The 21442-nt window shown below is 36.1% G+C and overlaps 1 pseudogene; it reads right to left on the reverse strand.

Annotated features, from left to right (window-relative positions):
• Positions 1–5829: 5829 nt before the first annotated feature.
• On the reverse strand, positions 5830–20770 carry LOC107530200 (importin-4 pseudogene; annotated as a pseudogene).
• Between the last annotated feature and the right edge of the window lie 672 nt (positions 20771–21442).

Consider the following 21442-nt stretch of genomic DNA (forward strand, 5'->3'; position numbering starts at 1 on the left):
TAGTGTGTTGTTGTTTTTTACATGTTGATGGTTCTAGTTTAACTACTTTTTCTTTAGTCATTTGAAATTTTGGTGTCATACCTAAGTAATCTTAGGTCACAGATATTTATACTTATGATGTCTCCTAAAAGTATTTTTATGCTAATATAGGCATTTGATGCATATGCATTTTCATTTATTTTGTATATGGTATGAGGTAAAGGTTCAACTTCATTTTTTTCACGTGGTTACCCAATTGTCATAACCCTATTTGTTGAAAATATTATTTACTTCCTTTAATTGTATTCACTCCCTTGTGGAGAATTGATTGTAAATATGAGGATTCATATCTGGAGTCTCAGTTCCATTCTATTAATCTAATCTATCCTTATGTCATTACCACATAGTCTTTATTTTCTTATGCAGTAATTTTTAAATTAAAATATAGTCAATATACAATATTATATTAGTTTCAGGTGTACAACATAGTTATTTGATAACTACATATCTTATAGTTTGGCCATCCCACAAAGTTTAATAATCATCTATCACCATGTAAAGTTATGACACCATCATTGATAATATTCCCCTGCACCTTTCTTACCCATCCCTCCACTCAGCCTCCCTCTGGCAACCATCAATTTGTTCTTTGTTTTTATGAGTCTGTTTTTGTTTTGTTTACTTGTTTTGATTTTTTAAAAAATCATGCAGTATTTCTTTTTATGTTTGACATTTTACTTTCCATAATATGCTCTAGGCCCATCCATGTTGTTGCACATGGCAGGGTTTCATTCTTATTTGTAGATATGTGTGTGTGTGTGTGTATAATAAACATATATATAAATATTCACATATAATCACATACAAATTTATGTTATATATTAAATATCTATATCTATCTATCTATCCATCCATTTATTTATCTATCATCTATATATATATATATCTTACATCTTCTTTATCCATTTGTCTGTCAATGGACATTTAGTTTGTTCTCATATCTTGGTTATTGTAAATAATGCTACAATGAACATGGATGTGCATATATCTTTTTGAATTAGTATTTTCCTTTCCTTTGGATAAATACCAGAAGTGGAATTTTTGTATCATATGGGAGTCATATTTTTGAGGATCCTCCACACCGTTTTCCATTGAATTGTATCAATTTACATTCTAACCAAAAGTACACAAGGGTTCACTTTTCTCCACAGTCTCACCATACTTATTTCTTTTCCTTTTGTTAAAAGTCATTCTGACAAGTATGAGGTGATATCACATGTCATTTTGATTTCCATTTCTATTATGACTAGGGATGTTGAGCATTTTTCATATGCCTTATTTTAAAGTAGATTTGTTTTGTTAAGATGTATTAATTCTTTTAAAATATGTTTTTATTGATTTCAGAGAGAGAAAGGTAGAGGGAGAGAGAGAGAGAAACATCAATGATGAGAGAGAGCTGCCTCCTGCATGCTTCCTACTGGGGATCGAGCCCACAACCTAGGCATGTGCCTTGACCAAATCCAACTGTGACCTCCTGTTTCATAGATTGAAACTCAACCACGAAGCCATGCTGGCCAAGCAAGATGTATGAATTCTCTATATATTTCAGATATTAACCCCTTGTCAAATATACGATTTGCCATTATCTTCTCCTATTCAGATATACTCCCAGAAATGGAATTGTTGAGTCATTAGGAAATTTCATTTGTAATTTTAATTTTCTTTATAGTTTCCTTCACTGTGCAGACATAGTTTCATTTACTTATTTTTGCTTTTTTTAACCATTGCCATTGGAGTCAGGTTTAAAAATATATTGCCAAGAGCAACATCAAGGAGCATACTACCTAAGTTTTCTTCTACAAGTTTTATGGTTTTTGGTCCAAAATTTAAGACATTAATCAATTTAAGTTAATTTTTGTGTACAGTATAACATAGTTATACAGTTTAATTCTTTTGCATGTGGCTGTCCAGTTTTCCAAATGTCATTTACTGAAGAGACTGTTTTTTTCCCCATTGCATTTTCTCGCCTCTTTTGTTATAAATTAATTGACCATGTATATGTGGGTGTTTTGGGGGGGGGCTCTCTATTGTGTTCCATAGTTTTATGTGTCTGTATTTATGCAAAACCATAGTCTTTTGATTATTATACCTTTGAAATATAGTTTGAAATTAGTAGTGTGATGCCTTCAGTTTTGTTCTTCTTTCTCATTTGATTTCAGTATTCAGGGATCTTTTATGGTTTCTTACAAATTTTAGGATTGTTTGTTTTATTTCTGTGAAAAAATGCCATTTGACAAGAATTGCATTGAATCTGTAGATTGCTTTGGGAAATATAGACACTTTTACAATATTATTTCTTCCAGTTCATAAGCAGGAAATATCTTCCCATTTATTTATGTCTTCTAAAATTTCAGTGTACAGGTCTTTCACCTCAAGCCAGTCAGAGAAAGACAAGAACCACGTGATCTCACTTATATGTGGAATCCAATGAACAAAATAAACTAATGAACAAAATAGATACAGAGACATGGAATTATGGAATGGTCTTATGAATTTCAGAAGGAAGGCGGGATGGGGGAGTGGGAGGAGAAGAGATTAATCAAAGAATTTATATGCATATATGCATAACCTATAGACATAGAGAATAGTGTGGAGAAGGCCTGGGGTGGGGCAGGTGTGGATACTGGGTGATCAATAGGGGGAAAGGGGGACATCTGTAATATTTTCAATAATAAAGATAAATTTTAAAAAGATAAATAAAGTAAAGCTATTTTTATTTATGAGTTATTCCAGTGTTATTAAATTTATAATGTTTGTTTACCATGAAATTTGGTAAATATTTTTCTCTATTTTGTTCTAGTGTTTTAATGGATTAAAAATTCATCAGACTCTTTAATCTATCTGTTATTAATTTTGATGTAAAGTGTGAGTACTGGATCTCTTTTCCCCCAAAAAGTATATGTATATTTTCCATATAAGAGGGAAAGTCTCTATTATTTTTTATGGATTTCTAAGCAGTTATTAAGTTTATTCTTTCGAAGAACTGTGTACTGGCCATGATTTGGAGCTGCCTTTTTGGAGCATTTTCTGCCTTATGAATCCTGCTCCTTCTTTATACCCCAAGACAGAAGCCAGAAAATGTGATTTCCCATCCTCCCTTGCAGCTAAAGAATAATTATGTGACCTAGGCTCCAGCAAACCAACATACTTTAATGAAACTTTAGTTTAGAAATAAACAACATGAGAAAGTGGAAAAAATAATTATCCTTAAGTATTCTATTTTTGATGTATTTATAAGAGGGGTGGTTTTCTTAATTACTAATTCTTATAGTTTGTTTTTAGTGTATAAAAATGCAGCAGATCTTTGTATATTGATTTTGTATCCTGCAACTTTAAGGAATGTTTATTATTTCAATTTTTGGTGGAGTCTTTAGGGTTGTCTAAATATCAAATCTGGTAATATGCAAATAATGACAGTTTTATGTCTTCTTTTCAAATCTGGATGTCTTTTATTTCTTTTTTCTGCTTAATTTCTCTGGCTAAGACTTCCAGTACTAAGTTCAATAAAAACAGCAACAATGGACATTTTTGTCTCTTTTCCAGTTTTAAGGGAAAAGTGTTTAGTTTGTCACTGCTGAATAGGGTGTTTGCTGTGAGCTTGGCCTATATGGCTTTTATTATGTTCACTTTGTTGAGAATTTTTATTATTAATAGACTTTGAATTTTGAGAAATGCTTGTTTTGCATTTATTGAAATGATTATATAATTTTTATTTTTTATTTTGTTAATGTGATTCATCACAGTGATTGAGTTGTGGATGTTGAACCTCCATGTATCCTTTGAATCCCACTTAATTGTGGTTTGTTATTCTTTAAATGTGTTGCTGAATTGGGTTTACTAATATTTTGGTAAGAATATTTGCATTAATGCTTATTGTAAATGACCTATAGTTTTTTTCTTATGGTTTCTTTGTTTGGTTTTAGTAGCAGAATAATCCTGGCTTTGTAAAATGAGTTTTGGTGCATTCCCTCATCTTCAAATTTTTGAAGAATTTGAGATTAAAATGTGTTAAATCTTCTTAGAATGTTTGGTAGAGTTCACCAGTAAAGTTATCCAGTTCTTGTCTTTTGTGTTTTGGGAGATTTTTGGTTAATGGTTCAACATCCTTACTGGTAATTAATCTATTCAGATTGTTTTATTTCTTCATAATTTGGTATTGTAAGATTTTCTGTTTCTAGAACTTTTTTCTAAGTTGTCAAAATTGTTAGCATATAATTGTTCATAATAGTATTTTAGAATCCTTTGTATTTCTTTGATATCACTTTTAAGTTCTCCTTTTTCATTTCTATTTTTATTTGATCCCCTTATTTTTCTTAGTGAGTCTAGCTAAAGGTTTATCACCTTTGTTTATTTTCTCAGACAATCAGCTTTTAGTTATATTGATCTTTTCTATTGTCGTTTTAGTCTCTATTTCACTTATTTCAGCTCCAATCTTTATTATTTTTTTTCTTCCACTAACTTTGAGTATCTTTTACTTTTTCTAGTGGCTTTAGGTATAAAATCAGATTATTTAACATTTTATCTTGTTTCTTGAGGTGGGCCAGTATTGCTATAAACTTCCCTCTTAAAACTGCTTTTGCTGCATCCCATACATTTTGGTATATTGTATTTTCATTTTCATTTGTATCAAGGTATTTTTAAAATTTTTCCTATGATTCTTTTGTTGACACATTTGTTGTTCAGTAGCATGTTTTTAATCTCCATGTATTTGTGTTTTTTCAGCTTTCTTCTTGTAATTGGTTTTTGTTGTGATTAGAAAAGGAACTTTATATAATTTCAATCTTATTGTATTTATTGAAGCTTGTGCTGTGTCCAAAGCATATGACCTATCCTGGAGAACGTTCTAGGTGCATGTGAGAAAACTGTGTCTCCTGTTGCTTTTAAATATAATGTATATATATCCATTATATTAATCTCATCTAATGTGTTACTTATGTTGATTTTCTGTCTGGATGATATAAGTGGAGTATTAATGCCCCTTATATTATTGACTATTTCTTCCTTTAGGTATTTTTATATTTGCTTTGTAAACTTTGATGCTTCTATGCTGGGTGCATAAATATTTACAAATCTTACATATCCTTGTTGTATTGACCCCTTTATCATTATGTAATGCCCAAGTTTGTCTTTTATTACAGTTTTTGTTTTAATGTGTATTTTTATCTGATGTGTGTGTCCTTACATCTGAGGCAAATCTCTTATAGACAGTATATAAATTAAATTTTTAAAATCTATTCATCTACTCTATATCTTTTGACTAATGCTGATGTAAAAAGATGATCAAAACTGTAAATAATTTTTATGAATGTATTTAAACCAAACTGCTGACATGCTGGAAAGGAAGAGCACAAATGCTCCTGAGAATGACAGTTTTGAGGTTTCTTTTATACATTTGGGATTACAGAGGGAGTGTAAGGAACATTTCATGAAGGTGCGAGAAAGTAAGTTACTGGGTAGTTAACAAGAGTATGTGTTTCCTATGGGAGTGGTTAAAGCTATGAGGATTACCCTGGCATTTCAGAAGTGTGTTTACGTAGATGCACAGAACAATTTTTTTTATTTTTTTTTTTTAAGCAGAAAATGAACTGCCTTTATTACAGTATGTTGTCACGGGTCCATTTGTATTGTCCCATAGCATAGCAGATCCAGCCCCAGGAACAGCCCTATAAGGCAGCAAGCAGGGCTGGGACTCCAGAATCTTTGGTAAAGCATGAGGTGGAACTGGGCTGACAGGTCGTCTTGGGGCCCAGGCAGGCTGTTCTCTCTCGCCCAGCTGCAGCCCACAGTCTACTAGGTGAGGCCCAGGATGGCCTGGAGTTCCTGAGCCTTGTCACCAGGCAGTGAGCCCAGTGCTGAATGGAAGCTGTCGGTATGCTGTTTGGCCAAGAATGTCAGGAGCAGCAGCAGTGCAGGCCTTGGTGTCTGGTGGGGTCTTGTCATCAGCCTGAATGAGGCTGCAGATGCGCAGGAGCTCAGGAGCCACATCTACAACCTGGTCAGTGCTGCTCTGGTACAGGAAGCTGAAGAGGTGCCCTATGGTGACCCACTCCTCCAAGTCCTCCTTCAGTGGCAGGGCATGCAGCAGAGCAGCCAGCACCTGGGGCTCTGGTTTCTTTGTGGGACTGGCCATCAGTAGGCGGGGGAGTGCCCCACAGATGTCATGGACACAATCATGGCGCTCCCGTGCCAAGAGGGGCAACAGGAGTCCCGCCAGCTTGGAGAAGTACTCCTGGGCAGGGCGGCCCCAGTGCTCAGCCAGCACACCCAGCCCGAAGAAAGCATTGCTCCGCACTTCAGGGTCTGCCTCCCGGGCGGCGCTCAGCAGCACAGGGAGCAGGCGGGACACAAACTGGGCTGAGGCAGCACCGAGGCTCTGAATGGATTCTGCCAGTGTCCCCACTGCAAAAGACTTCTCTGCCACTGTGCAGCCCTGTTTCGTCTTGCAGAGCAATAATGGCAAGAACCCAGGGAAGAAGGGGGCAAAAGCGTCTCCCCCAGCTGCGGCTGCCAGGGCAGGAATGGCCTCACCAGCGTACTCAAGCAACATGGCCTCGTATTCAGCCTGGTCCTCGTCATCCTCCTGCTCCTCCTCAGTGTCCTGACAGGCTGTCTTCCTCTGCAGCACGGCCTTAAGCATGTTGCAGAGCTCAGCGAGACGCCCGGGGTGCTGCAGTGTGAGGGTCCCACAGCTGCGCAGTACCCTTGTCAGGGCCTCCAGCACGGCCATCACCACTTGGCGCTCCCGCTCCCCATATACTGCCTGCATGTAGGATGGCACCACCTGGGCCAGGGTGGCCTTCAGAGCAGCAGTGTTGGGTTCTGAGGGGCAGCTTTGACAGGTCTTGTGCAGCGCACAGCAGAACTGACCCAGAGCCTCATGGGCTGCCTTGTGCACATTCAGGTGAGGGCACTCTAGAAGTTTGGATACTTCTTCAAAAACACTCTCCATGTAGGGAAGGAAGGCCACACTGGTGTTCACAGAGATCTCCCCCAGGGCAGTACAGGTGTCTTCCTTCTCATCGAAGAAGGCATTCTCCACACTGTACCCTGAGATCTCTGAGTAGTCCTCCTCTCCTCGTCCTCATCCATGAGCTCCTCCTCTTCCTCCCCATCACTCTCATCATCAAACAGAAGGAAGGAGCTGCTGCTGTCATACTGAGGCACAATGCCCTCAGTGGAACGCAGTGACAACAGCATGAGTGTGGTGATTTGTGGCAGGTAGGGTGCCAGGCCCTCACCCATCAGCCCGGATAAGGCTGCAAATAGGCTCTACGTGCAGCGCCATAAGTCAGGGTTGTCTACCTGGTCACATAGGCCCAGCCCCAGCTGGCAGCATTCCTCAGTCAGGGGCCTCATGGGCTCCCCCACTGCTCTTGCCAGCACCCCCAGCGTCTCCAGGCTCTGGATCTGCAAAGGCTGAAGGTCCTCATGGCCTATCACCAGGAATTCCCGCAGGTACTCCATGATGGTGGGGAAGTAGGGCAACAGGGAGGCCTGGGCAGCCGTGGCAATGGCTCCCAGGGTGCTCACAGCCAGCTCCTTGGCCCGGGGGCTGCTGGGGTTCCTCAGAGGCTGCAGCATACACTCCATAAGCTCCGGAAGGTAAGGCTGCACTTTAGGCCCCAGGTTCTCCACGAAATTCTCAAGGGCATAGCAGGCCCTGGCTAGGTGGTGGGTGTGCCCAGGAGGCACTGACTTCGGGTAGGCGAGGAGCAGTGGCATCACCTCCCCTGAATAGCTGCTGATATGAGGCTGTAGGTTCTCTGAGAACTGGCCCAGGGCAAATAGCGCAGCATTACGCACAACTTGTGATGGGTCCTCCAGGCCCTTGCACACAACCCACAGTAGCGGGGGCAGCAGTCTCTGCCTGATGTGGTCACTAGTTCCATCAGACAGCACAGCCAGCACCAGAAGTCCAGCCTTGCACTGGTACGGGCTCTCACTCTGCAAGGCCTCTTCCAGCATGAGCATCAGCGGGGTAAAGAGCTTCTCAGGGGGCAAATGTAGTGCCAGCATGTCCACAACCTGTACAGCAAAGTGCTTGGGTGTCTCTCCCACAAGCCCAATCTCCAGGCCTTCCTCCTATGAATCCTGGTCCTCAGGATCCAGCTGGCCCAAGCGGGGCTCAGCAGCCATAATGGGGAAAAGGGTGTGCAGCAAGGCAGGCTTATAGTAAAAATTAATATTTTTCTAAACCTGGAGCATGACTGCCCACCATGACCTTCTTGGTTAGGAATTTATTATCAGATCATCCTGTAAGGTTATTTTCAGTCAGATTTATTACAGAACCCCTTTTTTTCATCCACACTGGAGAAATTAGTTCATTTATATTTAAAGTAATTATTACAATTATTACTTTATATAATTTTATGTTTATTGAAAAAGCAAAGGAAAAAGGAAGACAAATATACATTTATATATTTTGGTATATTTATCATCTTGACTATCATTTTGGGTTTTCTTTTTTTTGCGTGGGTTTGAGTTACAATCTGCTATTATTTCCTTATTCTAATAACATTCTTCTCTCACCCACTTCTTTGTGATGCTGTTTTCAAATATATTACATTTCTATATACTATTGGCCCCAAGTTACAATTACATAAATATTGTTTTATATAATTGCTTCTTAAATAAGTTATGAGAAGGAAAATACACATATATACCATCTTTCATAATTATATAATTACCTTTATTGGTACTCCTTTTAAAATGTAGATTCAATTTTTTATCATATTTTAACTGCTTTCAGGCTGAAGAACTTCCCTTTGTATTTCTTATAAGATGGGTATGATGACAACAAATGCATTCAGTTTTTAATTAACTAGTAAAGCCTTTACTTTGCTTTCATTATGGAAAACGTAAGTTTTCACTTAATATTGTTGATAAGTTCTTGGAAATGTAAACTGATGTTTAACAAAACTAATTTTACTGTAGGCTAATTTGATATAAATAAAAGTTATGTTTCTACAGCATGTCAGTGTTATAATGAAATGACCTTGAACAAGCCTAAAGTTATTCAAGGAACTGTTGTAGATTTTTTGGTTACAAAATTCTTCATTGATAGTATTTTTGTTTCAGCATTTTCAATATGTCATTTGAGTATATTCATGTCTCCATTATTTCTAGTAAGTCAGTGATTTTTCTATTAATTTGGGTTTCTTTACATGTGAAAATTTATTTTTCTATTGCTGCTTTTAAAATCTCCTCTTTGGCTTTGATTTTCAGTATTTTTACTATGATGCATCTGGGAGTAGATATCTTCGTATTTATTATTATCAGAGTTTTATGAGCTCTTGAATGAATAGAAAATGTGTTTCAGCAAATTCGAGAAGATTTTAATGATTATTTTTTCAAATATTTTTTTTCTGCTCCTTCCTCTTTTTTCACTTTTGGTATTTCCCTTACATTTACTATCGTGTATTGAAGTGTATCCCACATTTCCTTAAGGCTCTGTTCATATTTTCCTTTTTTTTTTTTGAGAGAGGAAGGGAGAGGAAGACAGAGGAGAGAGAGAGAGAAAGAGATAGAGATAGAGAGAGAGAGAGAGAGAGAGAGAGAGAGAGAGAGAGAGAGAGAGGAACATCAATGTGAGAGAAATACATTGATTGGTTGCCTCCAGTATGTGTCCCAACCAGGGATGAAACCAATAACCCTTTGGTATATGGGATAATGCTCCAACCAACTGAACCACACAGGCCAGGGCTTCACTGTCCTTTTCATTGCATAGTATCTACTTATTTATTTTCAAATTTTCTCATTCGTCTACCAGTTAAAATCTACTGCTATTCCCCTTTAATAACTTTTTAATTTCATATATTGTAATTTTGAATCCCACAATTTCCATTTGTTTCTTTTTATAATTTTTCTCTCTTTACTTATATTCTCTATTTTACGACACATTGTCTTTATATTTTCATTCTGTGGACTTAAAAAGGAGAGCTTTATAGACAGTAATCTCACAGTGTGATCAGATCATAAATTTCTAACTGGGCGTGTCATGATGGGTAATTGTGCCCTGGGCCTATAATTGTTTTAGTGAAAGTTTTAAGCCAGCCCTCCATTGTTCTTGGGGATCTAGGTTAATACATCTTTGAAATACCAGAAGTAATGCCCCTGGAAAAGGGTATTCATCCTCAAGACAGCACATAATCTTGTTAACTATCTTGTTATTCAATCCCCACCTTTCTTTCTCCAATCTTCATTAAATCCTTTCTTTAATTTCAAGTGCACAAAAAAAAAAAAAAAAAGCTGCAAAACTGATATTATTTTCTGGAAAGTATTTGAGATCTTGCTCCTTGGCATATGTCTTCAGGCTCAAATAAACCTGAATTCTCTACAGGTTTGGACTTTTTTACGTAGACAATTTATTTCTTTAAGTACGGTTTCTTTTGGTTTATTAACCCTTTGCAATCGTTTGTCTACTCTCAGCCACCAAAGCTTTCTTACCGTTCTGGTCGTATGTCTGCTCTCAGCCACCACAGCAAGGAACCGTACGAATCTTAACTCCATTCATGCATCAGTTCATAATTTCTCTTGTTTATCCTTCATAATCTTGCATGTTATGTATCACTGCTCTTTCAATGGAAATTAATTCTGACCAGTACGACACCCATGTCCAAATTTAATAAGACCGCAAAGGGTTAAACATACTGAAAATGGATACTTTGAAGTCTTTGTTAAATCTCACATCTGTTCCTTCTTTTTTTTATAACTTTATTGATTTCATAGAGAGGAAAGGAGAGGAATAGAGAGATAGAAACATCAATGAAGAGAGAGTCACTGATCAGCTGCCTCCTGCACGCCCCCCGACTGGGCAAATGCCCTGACCGGGAATCGAAACCCGATCACCTGGATCCTGGATGACCCTCAGCCGCTGAGCCGCTCCCGTCTGGGCTCATCTGTTTCTTCTTAAAGGCAGTTTGTATTGCCTCATTTTCCCCCTTTGTATTGGTCACATGTTCCTGTTTCTTTGCTAGTTTCATATATTTTTTTCATATTTAACTTTTTTTTTTTATTTTTTGGTGGTAAGAATGTTTAAGATTAACTCTTAGCAATTTTCATGTATACAACAAATATACAATACTATATTATTAGCCACAGTCCCCATGCTGTACATTAGATCCTTAGAACTTAAAAGTTTGTACCCTTTGAAATACATCTTCCCATTTTCCACTTCTGACAACCTTTGGTAACCACCACTCTATTTTGTTTCTATGAAATATGCTTTTTGAAAATATTCCACTTATAAGTAACACCATACAATATTTGTCTTTCTCTGTCTGGCTTATTTCACATAGCTTACTGCCCTGAAGTTTCATTCATATTGTTGCAAATGGTAGGATTTTCATTTTTATGGATGAATAATAATCAATTGAGTGTGTGTGTATATAATATTTTGTGTATATAAAACATATATACTATTTTCTTTATTCATTTGTGAATGGACATTTAGGTTATCTACATATTTTCACTGTTGCTAATAATGAAGCAATTAAGATGGGAGTGCAGATATCTCTGAGATACTGATTTCATTTCCTTTGAATACACAGGATTGAGATTGCTGGATCATATGGTAGTCCTATTTTTAATTTTTTGAGGAACTGCTGTTGTGTTTTCAATAATGGCTGTACCAATTAACATATCTAACAACCAACAGTGTATAAGGGTTACCTTTTTTCCACATCCTACTAAACATTTGTTATTTTTTTTTATCATTTTGATAATAGACATCTTAACAGGTATGAGGTGATATCTCATTGTGGTTATGATTTGCATTTCCTGATTATTAGTGATGTTTAACATCTTTTCATGTACCTATTGGCCATTTGTTCATCTTTTAAAAAAATGTATCTTCATTGTTGAAAGTACTACAGATGTCCTCCATTTTTCCCCATTGACACTTTCTACCCCACACTCAACCCCCTCCCCAGACCTTGACTACAATATTGTCTGTGTCCATGGGTTATGCATATATGCATATAAATTCTTGGTTAATCTCTCCCCACCCACCCACCCACCCCTGCTTCCCTGTGAGATTTATCAGTCTATTCCATGCTTCTGTGTCACTGGATCTATTTTGTTCTTCAGTTTATTTTGTTTATTGGATTCCACATATAAGTGAGATCATGTGATATTTGTCTTTCTCTGCCTGGCATATTTCACTTACCATAATATTCTCCAGGTACATCCATGCTGTCCCAATGGGTAAGAGATCCTTCTTCTTTACTGATGCATAGCATTCCATGGTGAAAATGTCCCACAGCTTTTTTATCCACTCATCTACTGATGGGCACTTGGGCTGTTTCCAGATCTTAGCTATTTTAAATACTGCTACTATGAACATAGAGGTGCATATATTATTTCTGATTGGTGTTTTGGGATTCTCAGAACGTATTCCTAGAAGTGGGATCACTGGGTCAAATGGCAAGTCCATTTTTAATGTTTTGAGCAACTTCCATACTGTTTTCCATAGTGACAGCACCAATGTGCATTCTCATCAGCAGTGAACCAGAGTTCACTTTTCTCCACATCCTCGCCAGCACTTGTCTTTGGTGATTTGTTGATGCTAGTAGTCATTCTGACAGGTGTGAAGTGATATCTCATTGTAGTTTTCATTTGTATCTCTCTGGTGATTAGTGACCATGAGCATTTTTTCATATGTCTCTTGGCCATCTGTATGTCCTCTTTGAAAAAGAACTTATTCAATTTCTTTGCTCATTTTTTAACTGTATTGTTTGTCTTCCTCTTCTTGAGTTGTATAACTTTTTTGTATATATTGCAAATTAGCCCTTTATCAGATTTATCCTTGGCAAATATGTTCTTCCATACCGTGGGGTTCTTATGTATTTTGAGGATGATTTCTTTTGTTGTGCAGAAGCTTTTTATTTTGATGGAGTCCCATTTATTTATTTATATTTTATTTGTTTCTCTTGCCCTAGGAGATGTATCAATGAAAATTCCACTACCTGAGATGTGTGACTTGTGTATATTCAGGTCTTTGTCCATTTTTAATTGGTTTTTATATATTGAGTTGTATGAGTTATTTATATATTTTGGATCTTTACCACTTATCAGAGATATGGTTTTCAAATATTTTCTCTTATTCTGTATGTTGTATTTTCAATTTATTGATTGTTGTTTTCCTTTGCAGAAGCTTGTTAGTTTGATGTAGTCCCTTTTGTTTATTTTAGCATTTTTTGCCTATGTTTTTGTTGTCTTATAAAAAAAAAAAATCATTGCAAAGAGCATTTCCTATATTTTCTTCTAGGAGTTTCAAGTTTTGAGGTTTACATTTAAAATTTTAATCATTTTTGGTTTAAGTTTTATAAGTTATGTGAAATAGCAGTTTAGGTTCATTGCATCTGTATATCCAGTTTTCCCAATACCATTTGTTGAAGACACTATCTTTCCTCCACTGTGTGTTCTTGGTGCCCTTGTCAAAGATTAGTTGCCTGTATATGCATAGGTTTATTTCTGATCTTTCTATTCTATTCCACCATTCTATGTGCCAGTACCATACTATTTTGATTACTATAGCTTTGTAACATAGTCTAAAATCAAGAAGTGTGATGCCTTCAACTTTATTTTTCTTACATAAGATGAATTTGGATATTCAGAATTTTTTGTGGTCCCATAGAAATTTTGGGATAGTATTTTCTATTGCTGTGAAAAGTGCCTTTAAAATTTTGATAAGGATTGCATTGAATCTGTAGATCATTTTGAGTAGTACAGACATTTTAACAGTATTAATTTTCCAAAGGAACAACATGGGATATTGGGATATTTTTCTATTTATTTTTGTTTTCTTCAATTTCTTTTATCAATGTCTTATAGTTTTCGATGTATAGGACTTTCAATTTCTTGGTTAAAATTTAATCCTAAGTATTTAATTGTTTTTCATGCTATTGTAAATGGGATTGCTTTTTAAAATTTTGAATAAGAATGAAAATAATTTTTGTATGATGATTTTGTACTTGCAATTTTACTGAGGTTAGTTATTAGTTTTAACAGTTTCTGATAAAGTCTTTATGGCTTTCTATATATAAAATTATGTCATCTGCAAAAAGAGATAAGTTTACTTCTTCATTTCCTATTTGGATAACTTATATTTATTTTTCTTGCCTAATCGCTGTGGATAGGCCTTCCAGTACTATGTTGAAAATAGAAGTAGTGAGAGTGAGCGTGTTTGTTTTGTTTCTGATCTTAGAGGAAAGGCTTTTTACTTTTCACTGTCGAGTATGAAGTTAGCTGTGGTGTTGTCATATATAGCCTTTATTATGTTGAGGTGAATTTCTTCTATATCTAATTTGTAAAGAGTTTTATCATAAGAGAATGTTGAATTTTGTCAAATACTTTTTTGGCATCTATTGAAATAATCATATGATTTTTATCTACCATTTTCTTAATATGGTGTATTACGTTAATTAATCTGTGTATGTTGAACCATCCTAGCATCCCAGGGATAAATTCCACTTGATCATAGTGTATTACCCATTTAATGTGCTCTTGAATTCAGTTTGTTATTATTTTGTTGAGAAACTCACAGCTATGTATATCAGGCATATAAGCCTGTACTTTGTTTATCTTGCGGTGTCCTTGTGTGGTTTCAGTATTAGGATAATGCTGGTTTCATAAAATGAGTTTGGAAGTGTTCCATTCCCTTCAGTTAGCTAGTATAATTTTTTTCAATTACAATTTACTTTCAATATTGTTTTGTATTAGTTTCAGGTGTACAACATAATGGTTACACAATTATATATTTTACAAAGTGTACCCAGGGGCACCATACAGAATTATTACAATATTATTGACTGTATTCTGTATGTTGTACTTTACATCACCATGACTATTTTGTAACTACCAATTTATACTTCCTAACCCCTTCACCTTTTTCACCCAGTCCCCACCCCCCCTCTGGAAACCATTAGTCTGTTTGCTGTAACTATGAGTCTGTTTCTTTTTGTTTATTCATTTATTTTGATCTTAAGATCCCATATATAGGTAAAATCATATGGCATTTGTCTTTCTCTGACTGACTTATTTCACTCAGCATAACAAACTCTTGGTCCATGCCATGCTGTCACTAATAGTAAGATTTCATTCTTTTTTATGGCTGAGTAATATTCCCTTGTCTAAATGTACCCTGCTTTTTTATCCACTTGTCTATTGATGAACACTTGGGTTGCTTGCATATCTAAATTTTTATAAATAATGCTGCAAAAAACATGCAGGTACATAATTTTTTAAATAAATACTGTGGGTTTCTTCAGGTATACTCCCAGAAATGGAATTGCTGGGTCTTTAGGAAGTTTCATTTGTAATTTTTTGAGGAACCTCTATACTATTTTCCACCTTGGCTTCATCAATTTGCATTCCCACTAACAATGCATGAAGTCTCTCTTAACTCCTCATCCTCTTCAAAACTTATTTGTTGATTTACTGATGATAAGCATTCTGACAGGCATGAAGTGATATATCATTGTGGTTTTAGTTTGCATTTCTCTTATGGTTAGTGAAGTTGAGCATTTTTTCATATGTTAATTTGACATTTGTAGGTTCTCTTTGGAGAATTGTGTATGCAGGTCTTTTTCCCACTTTTTACTAGGATTGTTTGTTTTTTTGGTATTGAGTTTTATGAGTTCTTTATAAATTTTGGATATTAACACCTTATAAAAATTATCATTGGCAAAAATCTACTTCCAATCAGTTGTGTTTTCATTTTTTTGATAGTTTCATTTGTTGTGCAAAAAAATGTTGTTTGATGTAGTCCCATTTGTTTACTTTTTGTTTTGTTTCTCTTACCCAAGAAAATATATCAGGAAAAATATAGCTAAGAGAAATGTCTGAGCTTTTACTGCCTATGATGCCTTCAATAAGTTTTATGTTATCAAGTCTTACATTTAAATCTTAAATCCATTTTGAGTTTTTTTTATATGGTGTAAGAAAGTGTCCTAGTTTCATTTTTGCATGTATCTTTCCAGTTTTCCCAGCACCATTTATTAAAGAGCTTGTCTTTGCCCCATTGCATGTTCTTGCTTCTTTTTTCTTAGACTGTATAGGCTTGGGTTTATTTCTGTTTTATTTCTGTTTGGGTTTATTTTGTTTTAGTGATTTATGTGTCTTTTTTTATGCCAGTACCATGCTTTTTTGAAGACTATATAACCTTGTAGTATAGTTTGGTGTCAGGTATTGTCTTTGTTCTATTTTCTCAAGATTGTTGTGGCTATTCAGGGTCGTTTTTGGTTCCATATAAAATTTTGAATTATTTCTTCTAGTTCTGTGAAAAATGCCTTTGGTATTTTGGTAAGAATTATGTTGAATCTATAGACTGCTTTGTGTAGTATGGTCATTTTAAAGATGTTAATTTCTCCTGACCATGAGTACAATATATGCTTCCCCTTACTTGTATACTCTTCAATTTCTTTTTTAATGTCTTATAATTTTCCAAGTACAGGTCTTTTACCTCCTTGGTTAAACTTATTTCTAAGTATTTTTTTTAATGAATTGTAAATAGGATTGTTTTCTTAGTTTCCCTTTCTGGTAGTTTATTATTGATGTATACAAATTCAATGCATACCTGAATATTTATTTTATGTCCTGCTACTTTATTGAACTCACTTATCAGTTCTAGATTGTTTCTGGTGGAATTTTTAGGGTTCTCTGTATACAGTAACATGACATCTGCAAATAATGACATTTTTACTTCTTTATTTCCAGTTTAGATGACTTTTTTTTCTTCTTATCTGATTGCTTTGGCTCAGAATTTCAGTACTATGTGGAATTAGAGTGGTGAAAGTGGACTTCTCTGTCTCATTACTGATCTTATGGTAAATGCCTTTAAAATTTCCCCATTGAGTCTTATGTTAGTTTTGAGTTTGTCATACATGTCCTTTGTTATGTTGAAAATTGTTCCTTCTATCCCCATTTTGCATAGTGTTTATATCATAAGTGGTCACTGGATTTGTCAAATGCTTTTTCTGCATTTGTTGATATGATCACATGATTTTAATTTTTCAGTATTACGTGGTGTATCACATCAATTGATTTTCAAATATTGTATCAAACTTGAAACCCAGGAATAACTTGTGACTTTTTTAATGTATTGTAGAAATTGGTTTGCTAATATTTCATTGAGAACATTTGCATTTATCTTCATCAGGAATATTGGACTATAACTTTTTTTTTCTTTGTAGTGTCTTTATCTGGTTTTGGAATTAGAGTAATACTAGCCTCATAAAATGGGTTTGAGAGTCTTCATTCCTTCTCTTTTTTTTTTTTTTTTTTGTAACAGTTTGAAAAGTATTGTTGTTAATCCTTTAAATGTTTGGTTAAATTCAACTGTGAAGCCATTTGTTCCAAAACTTTTGTTTGTTGGGATTTTTTAAAATTACACCTTCAGTTTTGTTGATTATAATTGATCTGTTCATATTTCATGTTTCTTCTTAATTCAGTCTCACAATTTATTTATTTATTTATTTATTTTGAGAATTTATCCATTTCTTCTAGACTGTCCAATTTGTTGGCATGTAGTTGTTCATAATATTTTCTTATACTCTTTGTATCTTTGGTGTTAGTTGTCACTTTTCCTCTTTCATTTGTAATTCTATTTTTATGGGGTCCTCTCTACTTAGATGCATTTGGATAAAGGTTTATCAATCTTGTTAATCTCTTTAAGAACCAGCTCTTAGTTTTATTAATGTTTTGTATTGATTTTTTAAATTCTATTTATTTCTGCTGTGGTTTTTATTATTTCCTTTCTTCTCATTTTGTGATTGTTTGTTGTTCTTTTTCTAGTTTTTTGGGGGTGTAAGATTAGGCTATTTATTTGATATTTTTCTTGGTTTTTCAAGGTAGCCTGAAATGCTATGAATATCCCTCTTAGGATTGCTTTTGTTGTTTCTCATAAACTTTCTATTGTATTTTCATTTTTATCTCTCTCAATGTATATTGACTTTTTCCTTGATCTTATTGTTAATTTATTTATTGTTCAGAAGCATGTTATTTAGCCTCCATGTGTTTGTATTTTTTCAACTTTTTTCTTGCAATTAACTCCTAGTTTCATACAACTGGGTTTGAAGATGCTTGAAATGATTTTAATCTTAAATTTATCAGGATTTTTTATGTGTCCTAACATATTTTTTATCTGGGAAAATATTCCAAGTGAACATGAAAATGATGTATATCCTGCTGTTTTGGGTTGAAATGCTGTAAAAAATATAAATTAAATTTATATGGTTTAGTGTGTCAATTAAGGCTGCTGTTTCCTTTTTGACTTTCTGTCTGGAAGATCTGTCCATTGATGACAATGGGGTGTTAAACTGCTACTATGATTGAATACAGTCTTGATTTTAGAATTTATGTACATCAATATATTCTTTACATATTTCATTCTTCCTGCGTGAGGTGCCTAAGTATTTGCAAGGATTACATTCTTTCATTGGATTGTTTTCTTTATGCAGTGTCTTTCTTTTCTTTTTTTCTTTTTTAGAGAATATCCATGTGTCTTCCACTTGGATTGTTTTCTTTATGCAGTGTCTTTCTTTTCTTTTTTTCTTTTTTAGAGAATATCCATGTGTCTTCCACTGTTCTTTATTTTTATTTTTTTAAATATATCTTTATTGATTTCAGACAGAGGAAAGGAGAGGGAGCGAGAGAGAGACAGAAACATCAATGATGAGAGAGTCATTGACCGAGCCCACAACCCGAGCATATGCCCTGGCAGGGAATCAAACCCCAATCGCCTGGATCCTAGGTTGACACTCAACCACTGAACCACGCCCAGCCGGGCTCTTTATTTTTTTTAAATTTATTGTTGACACTATTACAGATGTCCTTGATTTTCCCCCACTTTACCCACCTCCAGGCATCCCCAATGCTCTCCTCCCTCTGGGCATCACCACACTGTTGTCTTGTGCCCATGGGTTATGCATATATAATACTTGGCTAATCTCTTCACCTTCTTTCATCTAGTTCCCCAACACTCTGACAACTGTCAGTCTGTTCCATGTATTTATGTCTTTGTTTTTATTTTGTTCGTCAGTTTATTTTGTTCATTAGTGTCTGCATATCAGTGAGGTAATATGGTATTTGTGTTTCTCTGACTGACTTATTTGAATTAATATAATAATCTCCAGGTCCATCAATGCTGTCAAAAAAGGTAAGAATTCCTTCTTCTTCTTCTTTTTTTTTACAGCCACATAGTATTTCATTGTGTAAATGTACCAATGTATGTTAGCTTTTTTATCCACTCCTCTACTGTTGGGCCCTTGGGCTGTTTCCAGATCATGGCTATTGCAAATAATGCTATTGTGAATATAAGGATGTATATGTTCTTTAGAACTGTTGTTTCAGGATTACTAGGATATATTTCTAGAAGTGGGATCACTGAGTCATAAGGCAGTTCCATTTTTAATTTGTTGAGGAAAATCTATATTGTTTTCCACAGTAACTTCAGCAGTCTTCATTTCCACCAACACTGCAGGAGGGTTTCCTGTTCTCCACATCCTTGCCACCACTTGTTTGCTGATTTATTGGTGTAGACATTCTGGCATGTGTGAGGTGATTATCTCTTGCCGTTTTAATTTGCATCTCTCTGATTATTACTGACTTTGAGTATTTCTTCATATGTTTATTGGCCATCTGTATGTCCTCTTTGGAGAAGAGTCTTAGTCTTTTGCCCATTTTTTAATTGGCTGGTTTGTCTTCCTTGTATTGAGCTGTATAAGTTCTTTATATGTTTTGGAAATTAACCCCTTATCAGATGTATCATTGGCAAGTATGTTCTCTGATACAGTGGGTTCCCTTTTCATTTTGTTGATGGGTTCCTTTGCTCTGCGGTAGGTTTTTTGTTTGATCCAGTCTCATTTGTTTATATTTTCCTTTGTTTCCCTTGCCCTAGGAGATATATCAGAAAAATATTGCTATGAGACATGTCTGAGATGTTACTGCCTGTTTTCTTCTAGGATTTTTATAGTTTGTGAATTACTTTTAAGTCTTTTATCCATTTTGAGTAGGATAAACCCAGGCTAGTAATGATCTATGTCTCCTCCCACAGGTTATCAGCTTGGTCAGGCAGGGCAATCAATGTCAGGAAGACAGAGTTAGTGTGTTCCCTACATGTGGATCACATTGTCAAGCACTCAATGAGGGGAATATGGCCTGTGCTTTAAATACAAACCACTCATTTTCTTCCAAAGTCTCCTACTCTAGTCCCAGCTAGAGGGGTTTGCTGTAGGTTCAGATTGGGTACAGCCAGCATTGTTCTCTGCAGGATCAAGTTCAGCAGCCTTGGGTTCAAGGGGATATATCAAAAGAGTCTCCCATTGGGTCTGATGCCAGCCCAGCTTGCAGGAGTAAGTTAAGCACTTTGTCGTGGTCCCAGACAATAACCTCTGAGGATCTCACACATTGAATGTCTCAGCTCTGAACCTCTCTTTCTCTTCCTGACAGAACTGAGCCCAGGTGGGTGTGGTGTATCCAGAACTTGGCAGAGCTGATGCAGTCTTCCATTAGTGGTGGTGCCTACAAGCCTGTTTGAGGGGAGCAGTCGCTTCTTCTTCCCAGGATTGTGCAGATTGGATTCGCAGGAGGGGTTGGATTTGCCTTTCCTCAGTGTAACCACACAGTTCAGCACTCGTCCATCTGGATCCCAGACAAAACCTTCTCCTTGAGATACACTTTGAATATCCCAACTATGAGCAACACACTGGTCCCCCTGTACTCCTGAACTCATCGGAATGGGACTGGCTAAATGATTCAACAGGTGGTGGTAGGTATACCAGTTGTGCACTGGGGGGTGGGAGATGCTGGCCCTCTTCTGCAAGCCTCACAGTTTAGTCACTGTCTGAGTCATTGCCAAAAGCTTCCCCAGAAAAAAGAGGGCCCCTTAAAGTCACTCCATAAGACCTGCGTATGGTTGCGTGGCCTCCCCAGCAGTTGTAGTCCAGACCATGCTCTCCACAGGCAGAGGCTATAAAAATAGGAGTGCTTGTCCCTGGGAAGGTGCAGTTTTGGTGCAGTTCAGGCAGACTGAAACTCCACTGATTTTCACCACCAGCCGCTACATAAGCTGCTCCTCTTTCTATTGTTGTTGCTCTGGATTGGGGATCTTTATGTGGGTTTGTGACCCCCATGCTTCTAGAGGGAGTGAGGTTTTTTGTAACATATCTTTATTGATTTCAGAGAGAGGAAGGGAAAAGGAGAGAGAGAGAGAGAGAGAGAGAGAGAGAGAGAGAGAGAGAGAGAGAGAGAGAAACATCAATGATGAGAGTCGTCACTGATCAGCTGCCTCCTGCACATCCCTAACCCTGACCGGGAATCAAACTGCAATCCCCTGGATCCTAGATTGATGCTCAATTGCTGAGCTATGCCCAGACTGACAAGGGAGGGAGTTTTGCAGCCACAA

The sequence above is a fragment of the Miniopterus natalensis genome, chromosome X (genome assembly GCF_054644295.1).
Source record: "Miniopterus natalensis isolate mMinNat1 chromosome X, mMinNat1.hap1, whole genome shotgun sequence".
NCBI lineage: Eukaryota > Metazoa > Chordata > Mammalia > Chiroptera > Miniopteridae > Miniopterus > Miniopterus natalensis.